Below are 16606 nucleotides of genomic sequence, written 5' to 3'. Positions count from 1 at the left end.
CAAACTCAGATTCAGAGGATCATGATTAGGTAATCAAGTCACGTAAAAGGCAACACTTTAAACTGGGATAAGAATAAGAAAAATACCATGAAAAGTATTTCAAATGTTTTATTTCACACCATATTTAGCTAACAGTTTATCTCAAGACTAACAAAGTGTCCATTAAAAAATCTCAAACATTAAATCCATAAAAGTAGAAGGTCTTTGTTCTGCAGCAAATCTACGACACTGGCATGACAACCAATCAGACTGTTAAGACGGAGAAGATAAAAGTGACAATAAGTCAACCAATATTAAAAGGAACAATCAATACAATATGAAAGTGTGTTGTTTTTCTCACATAGACAGCTCTCTGGTTTTCATGTTGGTTGCACCTCTAACTATAAATGCAGTCTGCACAGGCAAAACCCAAATCTGAACCTGAGCGTAGACATTCAGCGCTATTTATTGTGAGAATAATCAATGTAACAGGACACACCTGGGCAACAAAACTACTTTACAAATACTTTTGCTCGAATGGAAACATGGACAAATAAAGAGTGCTATCCTGTAAGTCGTGTATCAGATCCAGCTGTAAACACCTGGAAATAAAAGCTGAGATGTTAATCTCTTGTCTCATTTTCATCTTTTGATGTCAAACCCAAATGTCTTTACTGTACAGCAAAAATAAAAGAATTGGCCTCACCGTTCCAGTACTTTTGGAGGTGACTGTATATGAAAAGGCATGTAGACCACGTCACATAGAATAGAAATAATATCTTGTACATGAAAACAAAAACTCAGTCACACAGACCACCAGCGTATTAGCAATAAACCCTTTTAAATATGAAATGTCGGGAGAATTTTTTAAACTGTAAAAGTGTCCAATTAAGTACAAAAACATTTCAGCTACAGATGAGGATGACATTTATAGATTTCAAAATAAGTCAGATGTTTGGAAAAGTCGTGTTAAAAATTCCTTGCTTTAACAACACTTAGGGGGCTAATTATTTCATCCTCATCTGTATATTTCAAATAAAGCCCTTTTGTGACGTCTGTGAGTCATGGAAGGATGTGTGCATACTTTCATGTTGTTACTGTTCCCTTTAAATCTTGTCAAAAGATTTAAAGGGATCTGGACTTTTGACGAAGCATGAACCCAGCAACCAGCAGAAGTATTTGAACCGCTACACAGAGGACTAGCACCACTATGCCAGTCCTAGTCCATGCTTCTGTAAGCAGAACAACAGACTAGAGTTAGCCATTAAAACACAAACGGACGGATTAAACATGTTCCTTCTAATTTAACCTACCTGTCAAATGCAGCAAATATTGAGCCAAGCCCACTCCGGAGTTTGTCTCCACTCCACACATGTAAACGCTCTCATCGCCAGACCTCAGTTTGGACACATGAAGTCTGATGCATCCCTCTTTGAGGACATCTCTGTCGAAGTGGACTCTTCCTGCAAACCATGGATCCTGAGACTCCGGGACCTCGACTCCCTCTTGAAGATGAAATGTGACTGAGTCTTTCTAAGGATTTAAGCTGCCACACAGAATGTTCAGAGACTGGAAGGAAATGTTGAAGTTTACTGTGAATGTCCACTCAAAGGTGACGTTCTTGCCATCATTTGTCCAATAGGAGGCCTGAGCTGCATGTATCAGAACGGTTCCTGTAGGGAGACACAGAGGGAAAGTCGGCTGACATGATCACTCTGACCTCTTGAGACCTGAGCTGTTCTGTTTTCTCCCACCTTTTTGGGATAAATATTGTCTGATAAGTTTAAAACCTGAAGAGAAACCTTAAACGGAACAACACTCTCCAGAAGGTTCTGTTTCAGCAGAAACTAAGGGGAATTTGACCTTACATTTTGGCTGAATGTCAAACATAAAAACAGATTTTCCTCAAATATTCCCCAAACATTTACTTTAAAAGCCAAAAAACTTAAATGCAACTTTCCCCAACAAATATTGAAAATCTTGAAATTTTCCTAGAAAATTCCCTACAACTTAAAACAAATTCCACCAAACATCTGCAATCAAATTACAAATAATTTTCCCCATAGTTCATCAGAATATTATACAAATTTTTGAATTTAATTCCCCTAAAATTAAAAACAATTCCCCAAAATTTCCAGTGATATTCATGAACATTTTTTAAACTACAACCAACCCCCCAACCCATTTTCAAATAATTTTCTCAAACTCCCATTAAAATACAGAACAATTTCAATGCAAATTCCCCCTCAAACTACTTATCAAACTCCTCATAATATAGGAACATGTTTTCCATAATTCCATGAAAATTAAAATTTCCAGCCAGATTTCCAGACAATTGCAGATAGCAATTCCAAGGAAAATTCATGAAAAGAAATTCCTTACAATTTTCAGTTATATGCAGGAAAATGTCAAACATAGTTCCCACAAAATTTAAAATAATTTCCCCAAAATTCCATGAAAGTACCTAAAAATTTAAAACTGACCTGAGACACAGCGGGCCAGGATGAAGAGCAGCAGCATCCTGGAGATCATGTTGTTGTGGTGAGAGGAGCCTGAGCTGAGGAGAAACGAACACACGAGGTGAGAGAGGAAAGAAGAAGAAAAACAAAACCGACGCCTCCTGCTCCTGAAATAAGTCTTTACCTCACTGGCAGTCTAATTCAAGGTTATTATAGTTTACTAAAATGAACTAAATAACTAAAATGAAAATTCAAAAATCATTTCAGTTCACTAAAACTAACTAAATAACTAAAACTAAAATTCACAAATCATTTCAGTTAACTAATGTGGTGATTGCACATTCTTTGTTTTATTTTGATAAGTTCCTGCGAGCCACTTCCTGCCGCGAGTTTTCTTTTGTTTTCTTCACAGAGACTGGGCGCACCTGCACTGATTGGGCACTGGCACCTCCGCACCACCGCACCTGCACGTCATCACCGCAATCACCACTCCCTCTTAAGCTCTCCTCTGAGAAGAAGCGGACGCCAGAAGAATCCCGCTCACTGTGGTATCGTGGCCGTCTCGAGATTCTCCTCAGAGATTAAGATTATTACTGCCTTTTGAATTGTTTGTTGATATTCGACTAATCCGCCTCTCTCTCGCCTTTTCCAGTGCCTCCACGTGCCCTCAGTATCGCCCAGTCTCTGCCACACTGCCTCACTCTCGCACCGACTCAAGCTCTTGGATCCCTTCCCCCCCTCCCACCCTTCAAGCCTCTGCTTCACTGGAAACCTCTCACTCCCTGGACCTGGATTCCCCCCTCCCTCACTCCTGTGTGCCTTCATTAAACCTTTTAAAACTGCTTCCTAGTCTCCGGCTCTGCTCTTGGGTTCACACACAAAACTTCAGATTAATACAATCATTACAACTAAATTACTAAAACGAAAATTCAAAAATCATTTCAGTTAACTAAAACGAACTAAATAGCTAAAACTAAAATTCAAAAATCATTTCAGTTAACTAAAACTAACTAAATTACTAAAACTAAAATTCAAAAATCATTTCATTTAACTAAAACTAAATTCCTAAAACTAAAATTTAAAAACCATTTTAGTTAACCGAGTCTCAATCAAAACTAAGCTTTTTCAGCTTTACTGAAAAAATAAAAACTAACTAAAACTGTATAGTGCGCTTTCAAAACGAACTAAAGTAAAATCAAAACAGACACACAAAACATCCTTAGTTTTAGTCTTTGACAAAACCATACTGACTGGCACCTACACTAGAGTCTGGAGAGTAAAATGGCCTGATCTGATTGGTTAAGACTTCACACAGTGGTAGTTTTATGTCTGGAGTTGTATTCAGACATCATCTTTAAATAAGTACAATGAAAAGTGAAGAGCAGCCTGTTTGACTGTGTTTTTAAAAATGTATGATGCTCACTCAGCCCCGACATCTATCTGCAAAAACTAACACTAAAACTAATAAAAACGAAACTGAAACGAAGCATTTTTGCAAAATAAAAACTAAACTTTACTAACAAACCAGCAGCAAAGACTAATTGAAACTAAACTGAAATTGGCGCACCGTTAGTCGAGTGGTTAAGGCGCACGCCATATACGCAGGCAACCAGGGTTGAAATCTGGCCCATGGCACTATCTCCTGCATGTCTCTCCCTGTTTCTGACTCTATCCACCGTCCTATCCAAAGACAGCCAAAAAAAAATCTTGAAAAAAGAAAAACTAAACTGAAATTGAAAAAAAGAAAGTGAAAATGAACTAAAAATAAAAACTATTGAAAAATCCAAAACTATTCTAACCTTGGTCTAGATCAAAGTGTTGAAGCTGTTATTTCAACATTTGCAAATAAAAAGGGAAGAAAAACCTGAATGAGAAAAGCATCACAAGTAGTCAAACTTAAAATGCAGCAGTCTTCCCTTACAACAGCATTCATTTAAACACACACCATAATAATCATGCAGACATTACCTTGTTTTCTTCTGCATCATACAGACAAAGCTGCGAGTCATCAGGGAGTGATATGCTCTAAGAAACAGACGAGTAATACACACTGATGGAAGTCCTTATCTGTGAGACATGAGGGCACAGGGGGTGGACTGACACATGTCACCAATGTGATTAGAGAGACAATGCTCAAACAGGAAACAGAGACAGCTGAGAAACACTGATGGGAAACCAGTCATGGTGATATACCCCTAATTTTATTACAATATAAAAATATTTTATACTGCACTGTTCACATAAGCTGTTAGAAGTAAGATGAAAAAGTCTGATTTGTCAGTAATTGTCTTTAAAACTAAAAAAAAAATCTACATTTCTCCTTTTTGATTCTAACCCCCCCCCCCCAAAAAAAAAAAGAAAATCAACTAAATGACGTGTTGTTAAAATGTTTATTCTAGTGTGGGAGGAGAATAAAGACATGTTAGCCCAGCAGAAATTAGATTTATCATGTTTATTGTGAGACATCAGTGTTAAAATTAAGACAGTATTTATAAAAATCTTATGTGCTGATCAGACAGATATAAAAATTACATTTGACATAAAAATTACATATGAAAGCTACTGTGCAGATTTTTTTTCAACTGTTCCAAATGAAATCGTTTTTAGTTAAAAGTGCAAAAATAATTTAATCAGACAACCATCTTAAGACACATGTGAAAGAAGACCCACTGACAAAACATGAAACTCGGTGAATGACAGACTGAATGATGTTAACGCTGAGTTTTTGTTTGCCTCATAAACAACTTAGCTGCTTTGAATGATTAATACTACAATATAAAAGTTAGACTTGAACTTTTATCGACCACAAAAACATTTAAAAACAGCCTAACCCCGTACAGCGACCCCTGCTGGGCTTCTTCTGGTCATGGCTCTGGTGGATTGTTGCTCTTTTTGATATGAGACACATCTTTACTGGGGCTGGGCAATTCATTGCAAATGAGATTAAATCGCAGTATGGCATGCTGCAATTTACAAATCACAGACATTGAAATATTGCTTTAACTTGAAATATGTCAAAATACCAGTTTAATACATTCATTTGTTGCAGCTGCAGAGATTTTATGCACATTTTCCAAACATTCAGCTGTAGTTTTTTATAAAATGGTTCATAAAAATTGTCCATATCGTGTTTTATGTACACGTTTCTTAATTAAAACAAGTGACATAAAAACAATAACCCCCATTCAATGAAGCAAATGAGATCAAATTTGCAATATGAGCAACAATAACTGCAATAAGATGTATGTTTTAATTGTTCTGCCCTAGTTCATTGGATCTAATATTGATGAAACTTAGCATTAGTTCACGTAAATCATACCCATAGCTGTGATTGGCTGAGAGCCAGCTGATCCCAATTATCACCTCCCATCTCCCACAGCCAATCACAGCTCTTCCTCTCAACACAGCGGTCCATTTAAAGGTAATGTGCTCCTTACTAATCCCTGCTGGCATCAATGCTGATGCACCACACTGCTGCTGGCAAAGATTCACCTCCTCCACCCCAGCCTCCTCCTTTATAGACTAAAGCTTTACCTCCTCCACCCCAGCCTCCTCCTTTATAGCTTAAAGTCTGTTGCTCCCTCCTTTTCACATTCTGCTACTATGGATTAATTGCTTCTGAATAATTTCATTGTATTCAGTACACATTGTCATAAATGCTTCTATCCATATGGGGGTTTCTAGCTAAGCACTTGCTGGAAAGTCAAACCATGCTGCTTGACCAAGTGTAGGTTGTAATAGAGAATGATTTATTGCTTGAATTTCTTCAAGATGAGGTACATAGTAACAGCTGCATATCAAATCGCAACAAAATCACAGATTATTTTTGCGAATCATTCAGCCCTAATCTGCACCATGGGCGAAGTTATCCACCGAGTTAGAGTTCCTGCATGTTACTCTAAGAGTGTATAGAGTATGTTCTTCATCAAATTACTGAACAAATATTTAATTTAAAATAAAATTCACATACGCACAAAAAAAAAATCCTCAAAATTAGTCCATGCTTTTCAAAAATCTGCACAACAATAAATAAGCAAGAAATAAAGCGAAGGTGAAAATGAAGTTGCAGTGCCATGACAGAGCATCCAGTGTAAGAGCTTAAAACTTCACAGTAGAAATGAACAAAAAAACCCTTCTGTCTCCATTGCCGCAACATTTCCTGACTGTCCAGTATTTCAGTGCATGCATGTGTGCCCTTAAAAGCAGATCTATCTCCTTGTTCTGGCTCAGATTTGTAAATTTAGGAGCAGAACTGCTCTGTGGGACAGCAGCTGTCGCATCAGCTCTCACTAACAACCTCAGTGATTGCTCATTTATGTGCCAAATAAATTTCATATAAAGTGCAGTTTCAATAAAAAACAATCCTGATTCTAAAACATGTATCGATGTTGTGATTGGTAAACAACCATAAAGGGCCTCTATCCCAGATTCATGAAGGCAACAGTGTATAGAAAAGTGGAAAAGTTACTCAGTGCACGGTTTTAAATATACCCTTTTTTTCTTTAGAAAATCCCTGTTGGTTGAAAAGTTAAATGTTTCACATGTAACAGTTTCATTTCTGTCCCTGCATTTTGATCCCTTTCAGCACCAGTCTGAACACAGTAAAGGATCTAGACCTGAGTCCTCAGCTGGCATTTTGCACAGAGAATACATTCATTTGAATGCATTTACAAAATCCTCCATCATACTTTGTCGTATCGACATGTTTGAACTTTAAAAAATTCAGTTTGTCATTCGATTGCTATGACTTTTCTTATTTCTAGCTTTTATAATTTTAAAATATTTAACTTTGTTTAACAATGTTAAACAGATGGCAAAATTTCACAAATCTGCACTTTTTTCAACTCCTCATAACTTTGGCACTCCTTGGGCTATTTTAACTTTTCTACTATCATACTCTTCAGCTTTTTGTGCTCTTTTCAGCTATTTTTAGTACTTTTTCATTCTATTTATACTTTTTCAACTATTTTGCTTTTGCTGATCAAACTTTATGAAGATTTTGTCTCTCTCAGATGTTTCACAATGGAGTACATGGAGAGACTAAGAGTGATGACATCATCGCTAGAGTGCAGGAGAAGAGTTGTGAGAAGAGGCCGAACTTCCGAACAAACTGCTCTCTGAAAAAAAGTTGGTCCACAGTTATAATATAAACAACAAAATGTCGCCACACATCTCCTCTTGCTCACAAAAAAAAGATTTGAGGTCAAAAGGATCAACGATTTTGGCACATTGAGCTTCAAAGTGTGACCAACACCCCTACAGCTGTTCATCTGCACTAATACTAATTTTCATCCTGAGTTTCTCAGTGGGGGCTTTCTGAATCACTTTTTTTTAACTTGCTCTTGAAGCATGATTTTTCGCTTCCCACACATAAAAAATATATCATCAAGTTCAGCAACTTCTGCTGATTCTCATGATACCTTTGGTTTTCTGCTAGGTTTCACAAGTACAGCTTAAATTCACTTTGTTTGAGTGCATATTCTGGCCACTCAACTCAGTTATCTGAGCTGTTTTAAACAGAAGCTTTCACAGGTGTGACTAATTAGCTTTGATCTCAGCCATGACTGATTAGCTATGATGAAATACAGGCTTTGATCACCATGGCAACCTGGGAGTCTTTCAGACACACACGTCATGCATCAACATTTCCTTAAACTGTCACATACAAATGGCATTAATTTAGTTTTTAAAACACTCATCTGAACAATATTTTAAAAGAATGTTCTTAAGTGTAAATTTTGAGACAAAATTATAAATGGCTCTCTTTTTAAATGTTTTGTTTTTACATTTTTCACTAATCAGGTTTTGCACTCTTTTGCTTTTATGCAATTTTCAACCATTTTTATGCTTTTTAGTTATTTTTATGCTTTTTAGCTATTCATGCTATTTTCAGCTATTTTAGATTATTTAGCCATTTTATGCTATTTTTAGAGATTTTCTATGCTATTTTCATGCTGTTTATCTATTTTATGCTATTATCAGGGATTTTTTTATGCTATTTTCAGCAGTTCCTCCACAGTTCAGCTCTCAGCATCCATACGCAATTTCAGCTGAAATTGCATTTTTATCTAGTTTGGTTTATTTTTATTTTCTCTCAAATATATGACATTTTAGGCTCTAACAGTGAGATCAGTCCTATTTATCGCAGCCAGCCATAAGGGGGCGATTAAGATATTTTAGCTAACTATTCCTGAAGCAAAAAGTTGACATAGAAAATGGCAGTTTTATCAGGAATGGATTGATACATTTGTGTTTAACAGGCATCGTATTTGCTAGTAACGGCCGACAGGTGGTTTTCTGAAAAAAAGAACAAAAAAAGAAACAAAGTCATTCCTGATGAAACAGTTTAAATCTAATTTGTTTTTGGACTTGTTTATGTAACTGTAAGGAGCTTACTTAAAATAAAAAATACTATAACATTTCTTTTCCTCTGCACTTGCTATATATTTGGTGATGCTCTGGGGGCCGGATGGGAGGATGTGGGGGGCCTGATGTGGACCCCGGGCCCACAGTTGATGATCACTGCTGTAGAGGTTAGTTCCAGAGCTGGGTATGTCTACTACCTCATTTTGTCTTATTTTGATGGGCTCGTAATAAATGTGACTGACAGAACAGTCATTAGATCCCCTCCCCAGAACTTAATGAAAGTCCTGCCCTTTCAAGACAGAAAGCAAAGCCCATCCTGGGAGACCCTTGGCACATCGAGTTTAGACTTCTGCCCTCAGGAAGGAGGTTTAGTAATGCCAGGAGGGTCAAATCTAACAGAGCTGTTGGAATTTTAAATAAGCAGTAGGCTTATTGGAGTGATGTATTGAATCTCACTATCTGTTTAAATCTTTCATGATTTAGAGAAATACAGTACTTAAAGTGCAAAGAGTGATTTCAGCTTCATGATAAACATGGGAGATAAAGTGCAGATTTTAGACCCGTCTGATAAGGGATCAAACTCATGGATGCCTTTGGATTAGTCCATAAAGGTTGAGGACAAATGCAGCCAACACACCACCAAGCCCCAATGTCAGTGCCAGTCTACTGAAGATGTCTTTCCATCCCCAGCTCCGCGAGTCCAGTCTTTCAGGCTCAGTCTCCAAATCAGCCTCTGATCTGGATGAATCCCTCGCCGCTGTAAAGAGAGGAAACATTTCTTTAAAGTGAGGAAAAATAACCCACTCTACTAGTTAGAATCAACACACAATTTTAGGAGCTGATTTGTCCCTGAGGAATAAATGTCTCAGTAAATCCGAGTTTACCTACCAGTCACATTGAGGTAGCAGATGTACCAGCCGGAGCCGTACTCTGTGCTGACTTCACATTGGTACAGACCCGAGTCATTCACCCTGACAGGAGACACGTGGAGTCTGATCCGCCCCCTTTTGAGGTCGTCTGTGTCACAGTGAACTCGTCCTTTAAAACCTTCATCCTGAGACTCTGAGACTTCCCCTCCATCCCGGAAAAGAAACAGCACTGAGTTTTTGGGATTTGTGAACAATAAACACTCGATCTTCAGAGAGTGGAGTGAGCTTCCAGCTTTGGTTGTGAACGTCCATTCTAGCGTGATGTTCTGGTTCTCCTCCGCCTGATTGAAGAAATGAGTCACATTCACTTCAAATGCTCCTGTTGAGAAAGAGAGCCAGAGTCAGTAGGTCTGCATGCTTAGTTAAGTCAAGCTACAGTTTATTCAGGGAAAAAGCCATCAAACCTACCTGTCCCTATGTGAAAAAGTCATTACCTTAAAGGGATACTTCAACATTTTGGCAAATTTGCCCACTGCCATAATTCCTATAGTCTTAGTAACAGGTTCGTTACCTTCAGTTGTCGGTGCAAGCTATTTTTAGATCAGCGCTGCTATGAAATAATCATGGAACATTATGAGACGGAGACGTTTTAAAGCTAAATGCAAAGCCCGAACTACATTCCAGACATGGCTGCTGCACTGTGTTACTCCGCCCAGTGGTTTACTCAAGAAATAGGTCAGAGTATTTGCTTCATGCGTCATAATGTTACATATATTTATACGTTATTATTTCATAGCGTGGTGAATGTGCAGGTCACAACTTGTCCACGAGAGCATTTTGGAGTTGTTGGATCGTGTATTTGATGAGTTTGATGAAGGAAAGCCAGAATACCGTCTGCTTTCATTGAGTTGGCACAGCAGGTCTGAACTCGGCAGCGCAGATCTAAAAACAGCTTGCACCAACAACTAAAGGTAACGAACCTATTACTAAGACTATAGGGATTACGGCAATGGGCGAATTTGCCAAAATGTTGAAGTATCCCTTTAAGGTAATAACTGGTTGTTCCATCCTTGGTGGCAACAGCTGCAAGCAAGCATTTGTGATAACTGGCAATGAGTCTTTTACATCTCTATGGAGGAATTTTGACCCAGTCTTCTTTGAAGAATTGTTTTAGCTCAGCCATATTGGGGGTTTGAGTCCAGACTTTGACTAGGCCACTCCAGAGCCTTCTTTTCATTTTTTAAGCCATTCAGGTGTGGACTTGCTGGTGTGCTTCTGTCACTGAGTTCATTAACTGATGGTGGGACACTACCACCATGTTTGACTGTTGGTCTGATGATGTAATGCTGTTATTTTTACCCTGTCTAGTTGGTCTGCAGAATATTTTCCCAACAGTCTTGGGGATCACCAGGATGTTTTTGTCAAATGTGAGACAAGCCTTTATGTTCTTTTTGGTCAGCAGTAATTTTGGCATGGACCTCTCCTATGATGCCATTTTTGTCCAGTCTTTTTCTGATTGTTGAATCATGAACTCTGACCTTAACTAAGTCAGTGAGACCTGCAGGTCTGTAGATGTTCTGGATTCTTTTGTGACCTCCTGGGTGAGTCGTTGGTGCACTCTTGGAGTCATTTTGGTAGACTGACCACTCCTGGGAAGGTTCACTAATGTTTGAAGTTTTCTCCATTTGTGGATAATGGCTCTCACCATGGTTCACTGGCATCCCAAAGCCTGAGATATTGCTTTGCAACCCTTTCCAGAATGATAGATGTCAGTGACTTTGTTTCTCATCTGCTCGTGAATTTCTTTCAGTGGCACCATGATGTGTTGGAGATCTTTTAGCCTACTTCTCTTTGTCTGACAGCTTCTATTCAAGGGATTTCTGGACTCAACAGGTCTGGTAGCAATCAGGCCTGGGTGTGGATAGGGAAATGCAACTAAACTTCCTGGTTAATTCATGCTTTAACATCAGGGGCAATGACTTTTTCCGCATAGGGCCAGGTAGGTTTGAATGGCATTTTTCACCTAATAAGTAAAATCATCATTTAAAAACTGCCTTTTGTATTTACTCTGGTTATCTTCGTCTGATATTAAAATTTGTTTGATGATCTGAAACATTTAAATGTGACAAATACACAAAAATAAGATATCAGGAAGGGGGCAAATACTTCTTCACAACACTGTAGCACAACACCTCCCTGTGTCATACTCAATATTTCTGCAATAAAAGTCTTATAGTGATGCATTTCCCTTCTTTAAATACCTCCATTACATTAACAGAGCTGTTTTTGTGTTAGTACAATAAACGGGCACTCATTAATGCAAGGCTAAGCCAACTTAACGATGTAGACTAACCACAGACACAGCAGGTCAGGCTCATGAGCAGCAGGATCCTGGAGAGCATCTTCTCCCTGAGAGGAAACAGGAAGTCATGTGATCAAAATTTAGTCAAGACATTAATGAGTGAGTCTCAGACGTCTTGCTCTAATCTCAGAATTCTGACTTTAATCTCGCAATTCTGAGATTGAAGTTAGAAACTTACAATTTTATTACATATTTTTAAATCAAAGTTAGATTTCTGAGTTTAAAGCCAGATTTTTAAGCCAGCATTCTGAATAAAGCCAGAATCCCTGGATTAATGCCGGAAGTCTGAGATCAAAGACAAAAATCTCAGATAGCCTTTCTGTAACAGCATTAAATGATGTTGATTTAAAAAAATATTTGCCCTAAAAAACGACCTGTTTAAATGTGTTCAGTTTTTTCTCTGAGTTGTTTTAGAGCAGCTCAATCCATGATGTTTCCAGTGATATTTGTGGTTAAATTTTAGCGGATATAATTAGCCAGTGTGTAAAGGTGTTGGCTTGCTGGTGTTGTGAGTGGACACTCTCCTTTGAACAGTGTTCCTGTAAAAGAGTGAAAACAGTTATTTTCAGTGTTCTAACCGTGTTCCTGGGGTCTCTGTCAAAGTGTATAAAAGGTTAATAACGTGTAGTGTTGGGAGCACAGATGGTCGAGTGGTTTAAGGCACTACCCATGCACGCGGGCGGCTTGGGTTTGAATCCAGCCTGTGGCCCTTTACCACATGTCTCTCCCCACTCTGTTCCCTGTTTCCAAGTCTATCCATTGTCCATCCTCTATCAAATAAAGGCATGAAAAGGCCCAAAAATAAAATAAAATAAATAATAATAATAATAATGTGTAGTGTTGTGGGGGGTACAGTGTAGTATTTAATCTAGCCATAGTGTGGAGAAAAAAAAGAGTTTGTTGACACAAACTCAGGGGAACCAGTTGTTTTAGATCTGCCAGGCCCAAATGTTTCCTTCCTGCTGATGTAGTCGATTTATACCTGTCAGGTGAGCACCTTTGCTGTGATCGTCGTGGCTCTCGGGGCTACGCAGAAAGCTTTGGGCTGTGTCCGAAACCACTCGCTCATTCACTACTCCCTAGCCACTCTATAGTGAAAAGTATATAGTGGGCTGTATAAAGGACTCAACTGCAAAACACAAAAATGATTTCGGACACTACTCCGGCCACGGGAAATAACGTCATCGCCGTCTCGCAATTCAAACATTTAGCAACAACGGCTCATAGATTTTGATGACAATGGCTGAGGATTGAAATTAATGGTAGAATTTCACTGAAAATTTACACTAAATGTGATGTATTTTCCCCCCAAAAAGAAAAATAATAATAGATAAAAAAGCTTTTGTCTTTAGTGGCAAAATAGTCTACATTTTTGTGTGTAATATAACTTATTTTTGCATAAAGATGATGGTCTCATGTCTTGTAATCCTCAGAGTTACTCCGTTTTAAGTCCTTAACAGTTTCTTACAGATTTGGCTAAAACCAATTAACAAAAAAGTCTTAAATAAAGTTTTTATATGTGTTCCTGTGCTCCTCTCATTCGTCCATCATGTTTGAGAGCAGCATCCATGATCCATGATGGTAAATATTACTGGGCTAGTGACCATCGGTTGTTCACTACTTTTCAACATGCATTGTGGGAATGCTCACTCAGAATTCGGACACCACTACAAAATGGCGTATTCACTATATAGTGAATAGGGAGTGATTTCGGACACAGAGTTGGTCTTTTGGGGTGTTAACTCTCGTGGGATCGAGACCATCTTTGCTCGTGTGTACAAAAGCTTATTTTCCATGTTTTTTAATCTTTGGTTGGCAACTGTGACGCACTGCTCACCCATTCAAACATTTTAGCTGCAACAGATAGGAGATGCGACTTGTGAATCGCCGTTGATATGTTTGTGAACGTGTGTCGAATCTGCGACTGCGGAGGAGGACATTAGGTAAACGCACAAAAAGCTGGATCATGGAAACCAGTTAGTGTGGAAACCAGGGGTCCGTTCAAATAATCTATTTTGCTTAGGAAGGTTCCTAACTGAGTGAAACAGCCCAGAAGTATTTTTGTGTTGGCCATGATAAAGGCCGTTCAAATTCTTCAACTGAAAAGGAAAGGAGCTTCATTATTTCCTTTTTTATCTCCTTTAGCCTAATAAACACTGGACCATCCTTCACCAAAGGAGAGATGAAAAGACAACCCACAATTCTTTGCGTAAACATCATTTAAAGTGACGCACCTGTTGACCGCTCATCAGAACAAGTGAATAACTTGACTGTAGCTTTACTTACCCCGATTTAAACAGTAAAATTCAGTCAAACTTAAAATCAATGTGATAAACGGAGAGCAGTAGGGATGAACAGAGGAATATTAGAGACATGTAAACTTTGTCATTCAACTTATGTAAACGATTTTATTTCTTCTCATTTCCATTTTACTCAAATAGTAAACTGATCAGTCTATTTTAAACTGTATTTGTTTTGCTATTTTGAAATATTAAAGTAAATGTGATAAACGTTTGTAAATCACAACCAATAAAATTGATCAAGTCGGGATGTTGCCATGTTGTGAATATAATATCTATCATCATAACTACGCAGGGAAGACACGGTTTATAGAGCTTTTCACATAACAAGCTTAAAGAAAGACGGGACCAGAGTAGACTAATTAACAGAGATGAGAAAATTAAAGAGAAAACTGATAGGTAGGGGATAAAGCAAAACAATATAATAGCGTTGTGGAATAAAAGGACTTGAACATTATTCATCTAGTCGTATTGACTTAGCAGAAAGTTCAGTTTAAGAGAAAAGTTTCTGCTGTTCTGGATGTTCACGGTCACAGTTCCTCTCCCTGAAGAGACTTTGGCAAATACAAATCTTAATGAGCTCATATCTCTGACATTTTAGCGTTTCACTCGCAGCACATAACACAGAGAACGCACTGAGTGGTGGATGCGAATTTTGTAGTCCATCAACGTTAAATTGTAGTTTTTACACAAAAAACAGACGTCACGTCCGTAACATCCGACTAGGGAAAGTGCAGTCAGATTCCTTAATCGCCAGTTCTCCTTTCCTATCCACTTACTCCCACTTTGCCTTGACCCTGTGACGTTTTTCACCGGGGTGACAGGGAATAGGAAAGGACTTAGGAGGTAATATTTGGGACTTTTTGAACGGAACCCAGTAGGGCGATAACACCGGAAGTATGTGTGTTATGAGGATCGAGTCCCCCCATAAACAACTTCACCGTTTCTTAGGTTATAAAACTTAAAAGTAACGATTACAAACGTTAACATTTACAACAGATAGTCGCCCAATATGCATTAAAACAAAGTAATTCTGTCTAAATTCAACTTCAAGTCCCGGTAGCTTCTCTGCGCTGTTAAAGTGACCGTGTTACCTGATGACATTAAACCGTATTCGACCGTCGAGGACTAAAAGTGCTCCGCCTCATGTCGTTTTTGTTTGTTTTCCTATAAAGACACATATGCTGAGTATTTATGACACCACACTGAACAAAAGCGGCATAAACGGTATTAATTAAAGCATGTTTCGTCATTAACGGCCGTGGTGTCACGGCAGTCACAGGTTGGAGGGCACCAGTTTACACGGTAACTATTATAACTGTAACACTGCTGTTTATTTTCCAACTCGTGCAACTTTGGATAAAATCCCGAAAGTTTCTGGCAGTAATTAAAGAAACAAAAACACCAACTTTAACTAAGATCCGGTTTAAAGCGGTTTTCTCCTCACTGTGAGTTGTTTGTAAATTTCAACCGTGTCATTCACGTGTACTAAAAGTCAATAAAGCGCAGTCGGTGAACAAGAAAGGCAATGAAGTAGCCTATTTACTTACATGCTTGTGGACGAACTAGTGTTAATCCGTAGATCTACAGCACCTTGTCAGCTGAAGGGTCATCAGCTGCTCTGCAGTTTGCACCATCTTGATCAATGAATAGCTTGCATCAGCTGTATTTCGATGGGGAGAGGAGAGAAAGGAGGGAGGAGCTAGAGGGCATTGGATGTGAAAGTGAAAGTAAGTTAACGTGTATAAACAGCTGAGTTTGCATGTGTGAGAGAGGTGGAAAAAAGTACGACTATAATACTCCAGAATGCTTTGGTTAAAATGGACTTAATCTACTCGAGTAAAACTACAAAGTATTTCATTTAAAGTTTACAGTAAAATATGATTTTTCCTTATTGACAAGACCAACAAGAGAATAGCTCTCCAACCAGGCTGTTCAGGCAAAGTCACACCTCTATAATAAAAGTTAAATGGACAAGACACAGGTACACATCCTTCAAAATAAAAGCTCATCATAGAATTTTCCCACATATTATTTTCCAGGTAAACATCTGTGACCCACTGAACATAGATATGTAAGCCACTTTTAGGTCCTGACAAACTAGTTGATAAGTATGGCTTTAAACGTTTTTTTTTTTTTTTTTATTTGAGTTACTTTGCTGGGAAGAAAATAACAATATGATTAAACACTGAAAAAAGATGTCTCTTTGCTTTGATTCAAACTGAAACCACTCAAGCGACTGAAACGTGGCTGAAAAAGGATATGAAGACA

The sequence above is a fragment of the Cheilinus undulatus genome, linkage group 22 (assembly GCF_018320785.1).
Source record: "Cheilinus undulatus linkage group 22, ASM1832078v1, whole genome shotgun sequence".
NCBI classification, from domain to species: domain Eukaryota; kingdom Metazoa; phylum Chordata; class Actinopteri; order Labriformes; family Labridae; genus Cheilinus; species Cheilinus undulatus.
Note: the sequence above shows the minus strand (reverse complement) of the source record.